The sequence below is a fragment of the Macaca thibetana genome, chromosome 9, assembly GCF_024542745.1.
Source record: "Macaca thibetana thibetana isolate TM-01 chromosome 9, ASM2454274v1, whole genome shotgun sequence".
NCBI lineage: Eukaryota > Metazoa > Chordata > Mammalia > Primates > Cercopithecidae > Macaca > Macaca thibetana.
The window spans coordinates 45,629,446-45,639,337 of NC_065586.1; the positions used below are offsets into that span (position 1 = coordinate 45,629,446).

The 9,892-nt window shown below is 52.9% G+C and overlaps 1 long non-coding RNA gene across 1 annotated transcript; it reads left to right on the top strand.

Annotated features, from left to right (window-relative positions):
* The first annotated feature begins 319 nt into the window (after positions 1 to 319).
* On the top strand, positions 320 to 9,791 carry LOC126962646 (uncharacterized). Its single transcript, XR_007728754.1, has 3 exons — positions 320 to 381; positions 5,023 to 5,121; positions 9,718 to 9,791. It is a non-coding gene; the product is annotated as an uncharacterized LOC126962646 (long non-coding RNA).
* Positions 9,792 to 9,892: the final 101 nt, after the last annotated feature.

Here is a 9,892-nt window from a genome sequence, read left to right on the forward strand (position 1 = left end):
CTGCTGGCTGGAGAAGCCTGCAACATTCAGAGCCTGACATTCTGCTGCCCCCAAAGCATGGGGGCAAGACACTGCCCTCTGGGCCTGGCATCTGCTGCATCCTCACCTCCTGGCGGGGATCCAAGCCAGCTCTGCTCTCCGTAGATAACAGCAATTGCAGACAGCCCGGAGCATGTGTTTGCAGTGGAGAATGGCTTCAAGGCCATGAGAAACACAGTTGATGCTGTGAGTGGGCAGAGGTGAGGGGCTGTGGGCCTGGCTCCTGTGGCCGGAAGCTCACTCTCCCTGCCCCGCCCCACCCCTCCCCTCCTGTGTTCCATCTCACGTCAAAGGTCTGTCTTGACGTGACATCGGTGGAGCCTCCCACTGTGTGTGTAGGAGGTGAGAGCTGCAGAGGCCCCGCGGTAGCCACAGGGTGGTGTGCATGGGTGCAATCATGTATGGAGTGTGTGCATTTGCTTGGTATGTGTGGGGGAGGATGTGTGTGGGGGAGGATGTGTGTGGGGAGTGTGAGTGTGGTGTGTGTATGTGGTGTGTGTGTGTTTGGTGTGTTATGGTGTGTGTGTGTGTAGTTTGTGTGGGTGCAGTGTGTGTAGTATGTGTGGGAAGGTATACTGTGGGAGGCTTGATGTGTGTGAAGTCTGTGGGGAGAGGGTAATACGTGGTCTGTGTGCTGTGGAAATGTGTGTGATTGTGCGGGGTGTGTAGATGTGCTGTGAGTGTGGTGTGTGGGGTATGCATGAGTGATGCATCTGTGTGTGTTGTATTGTGGGGTGTATGTTGTGTGGGAGCTGAGGTGCTGTGTAATATGTATGTGGGGGTGTGAGTGTATGTAGGGGGCATATATGCATGTGTGTGTGGTGTATGTGCAGTGTGTGTGTGTGTGGCATGAGTGGGGGTCTTGTGGGAGTGTGTGGGAAGGTTGCCTGGTGTGTGGAAGGCTGCTGGTGTATGGGAAGGCTGTCTGGCATGCAGGTATGTGGAGTCCAGTGTGTGTTTGTGTCATATGGGGAGTTGGGAGTGTGTTGCTGATATGTGTGGTGTGTGTATGGGCTGCGTGGTGTGTCTTTGGTATTTCTGGTGTATGTGTGTTTGCTATTTATGTGTGTGTGGTGTGTGGGTGTGTGTGCTTCAGGTATGTGGTGTGTGGTGTGATGTGTGTGGTATGGGGTGGGTTGAGTGTGTTTGTGGTGCAGTGTGCATGGGTGGGTGGGTGTGGATGTATAGCCCACATGGGTGTGAACGTGAGTGTCTGTTGGTGTGGGGGGAATATGCAGGGGTGGGGATGTGAGTACCTGTGCACAATTAGTGTGCTGTTACCTCACAACAATAAGTTTAAAGCAAGTAAAGACATGTGTGAGAAGCTCTCAGGGGAAACACCAGCAAATGGCATGGAGCCGCAGGTAACCCAGACCACAGGCCAGGAGCAGCCAGGGCTCCTCCCAGGAAGGCCAGGCAGGTGCAGGAGCTGAAATATCTGTGTAATTTACCACATCAGCAAAACGGGAAACAGGAACCAAGCGGTTATCTCAGGGGATGAAGAACAAGAAGGGGGGCGGTCAACATCCCAATGCACCCTGTAAGCAGAAGGAAACCTCCATAGCCTGACAAAGGCATCCACACAAACACCCTCGGCTCACCTCAGTCCTACAGGATCAATCCCAGTGCCTGTCCATGCTGTCTGGGATGTAGTGAGGATGCCCTGTTGCCAGCTGGGGTCCCAGCCTGGTGGTGACAGCCCTGTGAGGGCCTCTGTGATGCCTCTGTGTGTGCTGAGATCTTTCTGTGCAGGCTGGGGCTCTGCATGGCCGGCAGCTGCACAACTGCGGCTGCTGGAGATGAAGGGAGCCCTGGGTGTCCTCCCTCCACGGGGACAGCACGAGGCCCTTCGCAAGACCACCAGGCCCTCCAGCAGCTGGGCTCTGGCCTTCCTGTTCCTCACTGCAGGGTGCCCCGGCAGTAGGCTGTGGGGACAGACACACCGTCCATGTCTGAGCTCTGGTCTCCATGGGCACACGACCCGGAGCAAATTGCCCTTTGTCAGTGAGGTGCCTCCTATGAACAGAAAGGATGCTGTGAGGTCTGTCGTGAGTCCCAAGGCACTGGGCTGTGCAGGGACTGGCACAGGGCTGGGAGCTGGTAGGTTCCTGAAACAGGAGCTGGGCTGACATTTCCATGATTGGTCCTGGGCTATGTCTCCGAGCCTGCCTCTCCCCCATGCAGAGCTGAGGGTGGGGGTGGAGTAGAGAGCTCCCCTTCCCCTTGGGGTCTCTTTCTGCTGCTCCTGGTTTAAAGTCGCTCAGCCGTGCAGCAGTGGTGACAGCTGTGCTCCTCTGATGATGTCCCCTGGACATGCACAGGCTGTGGCATCTGAGCAGCCCTGTCAACCCCAGGTGAGGATGTGAGTCGTCACTCCTCCCTGGAGGCAGCTGAGTGGAGGCGACAGGTGCCCTCTGCCCACCAGCTCGGCCCTCTGCCTCTGCCCATGTGGCCTGGCCGTCACAGCCCTGAACTGTCAGCTGTTGGCTAACTTGGGCAAAGCTGCCCCACATGGAGGGTGACAGTCACAGCAGGGAAAGGCCAAGGCAGGAGCCTGAAACCCAAATGCATCAGAATGAGCCCTGTCAGCAGGCTGCCGCCGAGAAGCCAGGAGGGCTCCAGGGAGCCCAGGAAGGAGGCCGGGGAGGAAGGCACGCAGCCCAGACTCCCCTGTTTAGCCCTCGGCCTCATAGCCTGGGAGAGGCCACTGGTGGCCTCACTGCTCCAGGCCAATCCTGAGCCCATCCTCCACACATGGCTGGAGGATTTTGACAGGCACCTCCCTCTCCAGCCTGGCAGGTGTCTGAGGCTCTTAGCAGGAACTCCAGGCCCTCCAGGGGCCACTCCCTGTTCTGGGTGTCCTGTGCAGAGGTGGGACCAGGTGGGGCATAGGCACTCTGCAAGCACTGCCTCACCTTGAAGGGCCGAGCCCACCTGTCCCTCACAGCCCTGTTCAAAGGGCACCTCATCCTGGAAGCCTTCCCTGATGACCAGCCCCTCTGACTCCCTGAGTCCCTCTCACCAGTCACTTGTCACCCAGGATGTATCGTGACTTCTGGTTGTCTATGTCTAAGCATACTTTTCTTATTTAGTTCTTTGGTTTTCTTCCACCCTTTTGTTGTTGAAATTTTCAAACCTATAGGTAAGTGGAAAGGATTGTGCTATGAACACAAACACACCTACAACCACCATTGGGATTTTACAATGAATGTTTGGCCACGTTCCTTTCTCTCTCTCTCTCTCTCTCTCTCTTTTTATCCATCCACCTTGAAAGAAAAAATGCTTGCTTGCAATACATAGAATACATAGTCCTAACGCAGCCCAGGATGTAATTTGCAATTACCCCGTCCATGGAGCTTTGGGGCAGCCCTCAGTCCTGCTAAGAGTGGCCAAGTTGGGCTGACCAAGGGGCGCAGGCCACAGGCCCAGTTGCTCCCTCCCGGGCACACACTGAGTCCAGTGTCCGGCTGGCCAGGGCTTTTTGGAACCCTGAGTGGGGAAGACGTTGAGAGTATCTGGCAGCATCAGATTTTGGAAGCAGCTGCTGTCAGCCTTAGTGGTGGGAGAGAACCCCATGCTTGCCCTGCAGGGGCCTGTATCCAGTTTCTCAGAACAGGGCACCAAATTGGCATTTCCTGCTGTCTCTCATAGTCTCAGTGCCCCCACCAGGCTCAGGCTCTTCCAAGGGCAGCATAGTATCCATCATGTGGGTGCCTATGAGGGCTGGGCTGGCACCTTAAGCAGGAAGAGTAGGCCAGGCTCAGCCAGCTGATGTCAGCAGTCAGCGTTGAGGGCCTTGAAGTGAGGCAGGCCTCAGAGCTCCTTATCTGAGGAGCGTGGTTCCCTAGGTCCTAGCCAGGAGCTCACATGGAGAAACACAAACCCACTGAGGCCTGCATTTCCCATTTTCCAAGAAAGCTAGAAATCTAGATATTTCTGGGAAATGTTCAGGCTTTCAACTGCAGGCTCCCATTCTGAAAGCCTCAGAAAGCATGTCAGCAGGCCAGCTTCACCCACAGCCTGCCTTGAGGCTGTGACGCTGCAGGAAGGCAGGAAGCAGGGTTCACAGGAAGCTTTCCTTGGGTGCATGAACCGGGGGCATCCCAGGCATCAGCAGAGATTGGAATGCACGGGGCCTGGGTCAGGAGGCAGGGGTGGAGGCCAATGCCCTTGGCAGCTTCAGACCTGCGGGAACCTTGGCTGGCTCCTGGGGCCAGCCCTCACCTGCATGTGTCCCCTGTGGTCTTTGGCTGATGGCAGTAGCCACAATGGTGGATCACACTCCCTGAGCCTCAGGATGGGTGCCTTGTGGTCCTTACCGGTTCAGGAAGAGCAGGAGATGAGGAATCACCTGTAGGTCTCTGGAATCACAGTTAAAACAGGGCTTCTGTGATGGATTCCCCTGAGCAGGGTCCTTGGTGACTCACCTGCCGCACCCAAGTCCTGGCCCTGCCACTGTGGGTGTCCTGCCTGCCACAGGCACACAGAAGACAGAGAGGAGAGACCCCAAGTGTTCAGCAGCCTGAAGGAGGCATCCAGGCCTGGGTGCCCAGCTGGGTGCGTGAGACATGGTGTCTTCAGGCAGCATTATGGCTCCGCTTACACCTTACATCAGGGAGGGCCTGGCTGAGTGCACGGCCTGCGCACTTGGGGCCCAAGGGAGCACCACAAATTTCAGGGCAGGAATAGCACTGTGAGCCTACCTGTGCCGGGACCAAGGCCTTTCCTTAGCGTGTTGGTTCAGGAATGGTAGGGAGAGGGCCCTTGAGTGTTCAAGGCCCAGACGCCTCCTCCTGGACCCTCAGTGACACCAGGTGAAGATTTGACCCAGTGGACACATAGATGTTGGTTCCGACTCAGCTCTTTCCTCACAGCAGCCTCTGGGAATTCGGTTTTGGAGCTGGATCTCCAGGAACAGGGAGGTCAGAGGGGAGGCAGCCCCCTACTCTTCCTCACTCAGACTTTTGAACGTTGTCCTTGCAGAACCCTACCATGTGGTTGTTCATGGAAATGGCTTTCAGAATCTAAAGAAACAGGATGAAGTTATTTGCAGATTTATCTTCAATGAAAGCACTATCATTGGTAAGTTGTCTCCTCGGTGCCTCTGAGTCACATATTTCCCACACAATACTGCCTTTCCCCACAGCCAGCCAAGCCTCCCAGCCCTTGCCAACCATTCCCTTGGACCTGGTGGGGTTAGAGGCCATGAGGACAAGTGGAAGGGGGCACTGGGAAGCCTGGCCACCCCTCCCTTCATCTGCCAAGTGGGGAAGTAACAAATCCCAAGAGAGCATCTCAGATCAGGGCTTCCCCCTCAGTGAGGCTGCGTTTAGGACTGGGTCTGCCATCACAGCTGCATCTGCCCATCTTAGCCTCAGTTTCCCCTTCCCTTAAGAGCCCAGGACCCAAAGCCCACAAGGCTACTCCTGGGAAATGGTGGCAGCCCCGGAGGTCTGAGCCTGGCTGGCCAGGTGCACCAGTAGCTTGCCCAGAGGGGTGTGTTTACCTTGCATTGAGGGAGGATGCCAGCCTGTAGGCCTGGGCCCTGGAATCCTGGCTCAGGCACACATTGCCTGTGTCACCTTGACCAGATGAGTGTTCTACTCTGAGCCTCTATTTTCTCAGTTTAACATGGAGCCAATATGGTGCTGGTTGTGTATTCTTTAACTGAGATGCTTGGGACCACAAATATTTTAGTTTTTAAATTTTTTGAGGTTTTGGAATGTGTGCATTATGCTTATGTTTCAGCATCCCAAACTGCAAATTTGAAATCTGAAATTCTCTAAAGAGCATTTCTTTTGAACATCATGTTGGTGCTCAAAATGTCAGATTTTGAAGCATTTTGGGTGTGGATTTTCATATTACAGATGGTCAGCCACAGCTGCACCTAGCTAAGCAAAATCACATGTGTAGAGCAGTTGGTTCGTGGAAGGGCTATAGCATTTTAAAAAATCTCCTGTTATTTGACTATAGTTAGGCATCAGGGGACTTCTGTGATGGTGGAGTGGCCTGAGGAAGCGCACAGTCCAGGCAGACGCTGTGCCCTGGGTGCTGGGGAGGGGCGTGTGCTCTTCCCCACTGAGTGCCTGGGGTGCAGTTGGATTTTTGTATCCTCCTTGATCTTCCCAGGTGGCCCCTTGATACATTCATTTGATCTGATGATAATATGTTCACTGACATCTAATTCCAGGGCCACGTGGTAATCCCAGGATGACTTCTCTTCCCCCAAGAGGCTTCTTGGCCATTTTCCTCCTTTCCATGAGTACATAGGAAGGGCTGGGTCTGTGATCCCCATGTTCTCACTCATCAACATTGTGTGGATGGTCTCAGGAAATTCAGTTTTCACTGGGTTATGCTTTCTCGGGAGTGTCTTAGGGACTGAGCAGCCCCTTTCTAAGGAAAGCTAACGCTTATTGCGCACTTATGTCAGATATTGTGCCACATGCCTTACGCACAGTATCTCCCTGAATCCTCAAAGCAGCTGGACAGAAATTCCTTTGTATGTGTCAACCAGAACAACAGAGAGTTTCTCTCTAAAAGAAAACAGTACTTATTCAGGAACAGTGCCCGGCACTGGGAATATGTATGCCATAGTAATGTGCATAATCAGGGAGGTAACAGAAGACAAAGGCTTTTAAAGGAGAAATGAGGATTAGGGAATTGTTTTGAGATCATTACCCTTGTCTAAACAGATCAATAGCAAGGGTGACACTAGTCCAAGGCTGGACAGGTAGTTCTTGGGCACATGTTCCTGTGGAAGTATTTTTTGTGTTAAGTTTGCAATGGCTTTTGTGCAAGGTTGTGGTTTTTGCAAAGTCATTTGTGATATTTTTATTACCAGGCATATAGGCATAAAACCCTCTCTTTGTAGCCTTTCTTAGCCCTATTTGTCATGGATTTTATTTTATTTTTTAGTACAAATGACTTCATTTTAGTTTTGACAACTTTCCCATATGGATGGAGAACTAGAGAGAAGCATGATGGAAGAGCCTGCCCAGGGCCATACAGTTCATGTTGCAGGGCAGGAAAGCAGACCCAGGCGATCTGCCTGCCCTACCAGGGCCTTCTGCCTCCTTGTGATGGCAGCTGCTGGGAAAGGGGGTACCCAGCCTACCTCCATGAAGGGCATTCAGCTGCCTCCTCTGTGGGCCTGTGGGTGCACTGGCTTCCCACCCTGGAGGTTACCGTCTACCTCTCCATACACAGGCCAGCACTGACGTCTCGCAGCGGGGAGGCCCTGCCACAGCTCTGGGCACCTGCATAGATGGCCATTGTGCTCCTGGTTGATGGCTTGTCCAGGAGTAAAAAGAAACTTATTTTTTCAAATAATTGAGAACAACCTTTAAACCTATTTTCACTATTAGGAAGATATCCCCTGAAAATGTCCCTGGAGTGTTGGCCACCACTGAACACGCCTCCCCTGCACCCCCCACTAGATGGCAGCGTGCCTTCCCTGGCCACTGATGCCAGCCTGGAGGTGCAGGTCAGGGAGAGACTTCCCTCTGTCCTGCATCTGTCCCTGTGGGGAAGCAGGGGCAGAGCCTGGTTCTGGCTTCTGGAAGCGCCTGGATGCAATTTTTGACAACCTAAATAACAGAGAGAGTGTCTCTAAACAGAAATGCTATTTATTCGGGAACAGGACATTGCAATGGAAAACACATACCAGAGCAAACTATGTACCTATTTAGGGAGGTGAAAAAAAAAAAACAAACAGAGAATGGTTTTTAAAGGAAAATGAGGAGGATGCCATAATTGTTTTGAAATCATCCTTGGCAAAAAGGTCAATACCATGGGTTCTGCCAGTCCTAGGTTGGCCATGCAGTTGATGGGCCCTGGGAAGCCGGGGTCCTGGGAGCCGAGCCCAGTGGGTAGAGAGCTGGAGCAAGGCCAGCAGGCAGATGCAGCAGGGCCCATGCCCTCCCCCACAGTTCAGGAAGTGTGAAGAGGGCGTGGGCTCAGGAGTCAGATGGTTCCGTGACTACACATTACCGAACTCTCCTGAGCCCACCATGCTCCCACAAAAATGTATAAATAAATACATAAATAAACAAAAATTGGAAAACAAAATTACACACTTAACAAAAAAAACCCCAGTCCCCTCCTCAGGCTTCCCCATCCTGGTAAATGGTGTTGCTGTCCACCTGGTTGTTCTGGTCAAACACTCAAATGTCATCTTCAACTACTCTGAGCTTCCTCTTTATATCTATCCCACCAGCAACTCCTGTTGCCTCCATGTGCAAAATATATCCTGGATCTGCCCAACCTGGACAGATTCACTGCACAAGAAATAAAACCCCAACCCCTTTCTAGGGCCTATGAGGCCCTGCCCCCTGTCCTGGGTCACCTCTTTCCCTCCTTGACAAGGTCAGTGAGTCACTGTCCGGAGCATTGGCACAGGCCACTCTCTCAGCCCCAAGCACCCTTGCCTGGGATCTTTGCCTGGCTGGCTCCTCATCTTTTAAATCTCGGCTGGATTGTCACCTTTTCAGAGAGAATTTATTTTTCATGGAAGTTTACAACACTATACAAAGTAGCAAGAATTGTACCATGAACTTGAAGAAGCCATCACCTACTTTCAATCATTCTTAACCTGCCCCCACCTGCTTTCCTTGGTACCCTTACCACAGAGTATTTTGAAGCAAATCCCTGGCCTTGCATCATTTCATGCTCTTCTAGACCAGAAATTATGGCTCTACAAGATAGGAGAAGTCACGCATAATGAAGCAGCTGTCCCTTCCCTCTGGTCCCCTCACGTCCTCTGGTCATGGACATCATAGCACGTTGCACTGTCATCTGTTTTGTCCTGTTTTTTATTTTGTTTTCTGTGTCCCATGCAGTCCCTAAAGGTGAGTCCTTGAGAGCAGGGGCTCTGCCTGCCTGTTCCTGTTACACAGCAGAGTGCTGCACAGGGCCTGGGTGTGGCGGGTGCTTGCAGGGGTCTATGCAATAGGAAGGCAGAGCCCACATGCCGGTCCTGGGCCACAGGGTCAGCTCTGCATGCTGAGGACACACATGGGGAGGAACAGTGGACAGACAGGTGCATTGACATTCTTCTCATGTCATTTTCTTTTAGATGAAAAGCCAACCAGTATCGACAGTCATTCCATGAATTGCCCTGGGCCCAAAACTAGAAAAACCTGGAGAGTAGGTGCCCCTGGCAGGAGGCCCTAGAGGGCAAGAGGCCAGGGAGTCAGGGTTGGTCACCGTGAGGTGTACAGAATGTGGATGCCACCCCTTGCTGGGGCAGCCCATGTCTGTGGCTGGGCAAAGAGCAGCCTCCTCCCGACATCCCTTTTTGGTGACCCCCAAGGTATTTGGGGATCTGCAGTGTTCTAGGGTCTGTGAGGAGGGCAGGGTGCAGGAGATGATTGCCCGAGGAATGGTACCTTTGCTTCAGGTTGCTTCTCAGAGTTAAGCCAACAGACTCTGTAAATACAGAAGAGCCAGGATGGTGACACCAAGCAGCGGTCCCTGGTCCTTTAGGACACGGTCACAATGGCATGAGACCCCATGCAGGGCCCCTCACTGCCTGACCCGCTTACCCTTTGGTCATCATTGCTGAGTTGACCTGCAAGGGTTTGGGGAATGACCTCTCATGACCCATGCTGTCCACTGGCCAAGGGCAAGAACTGCATCTCTCTGGGCTGGGTCTCGCCATCCGTGTTTTCTGTGCTTTAGGGAGTACTTTATTGAAGTCAGCTTGAACAACGGCAAAACATTCTTCAAGAGCAATGTCAGCGTCACCAGCAGCACATGTGTGAGTACCAGGATGGGGTTGCAAACATGTATGAGGACTGTCCAGAGCCTCTGCACTAGAAGGAGATATACCCTGGGGAGGACAGAAAGGGCAGGC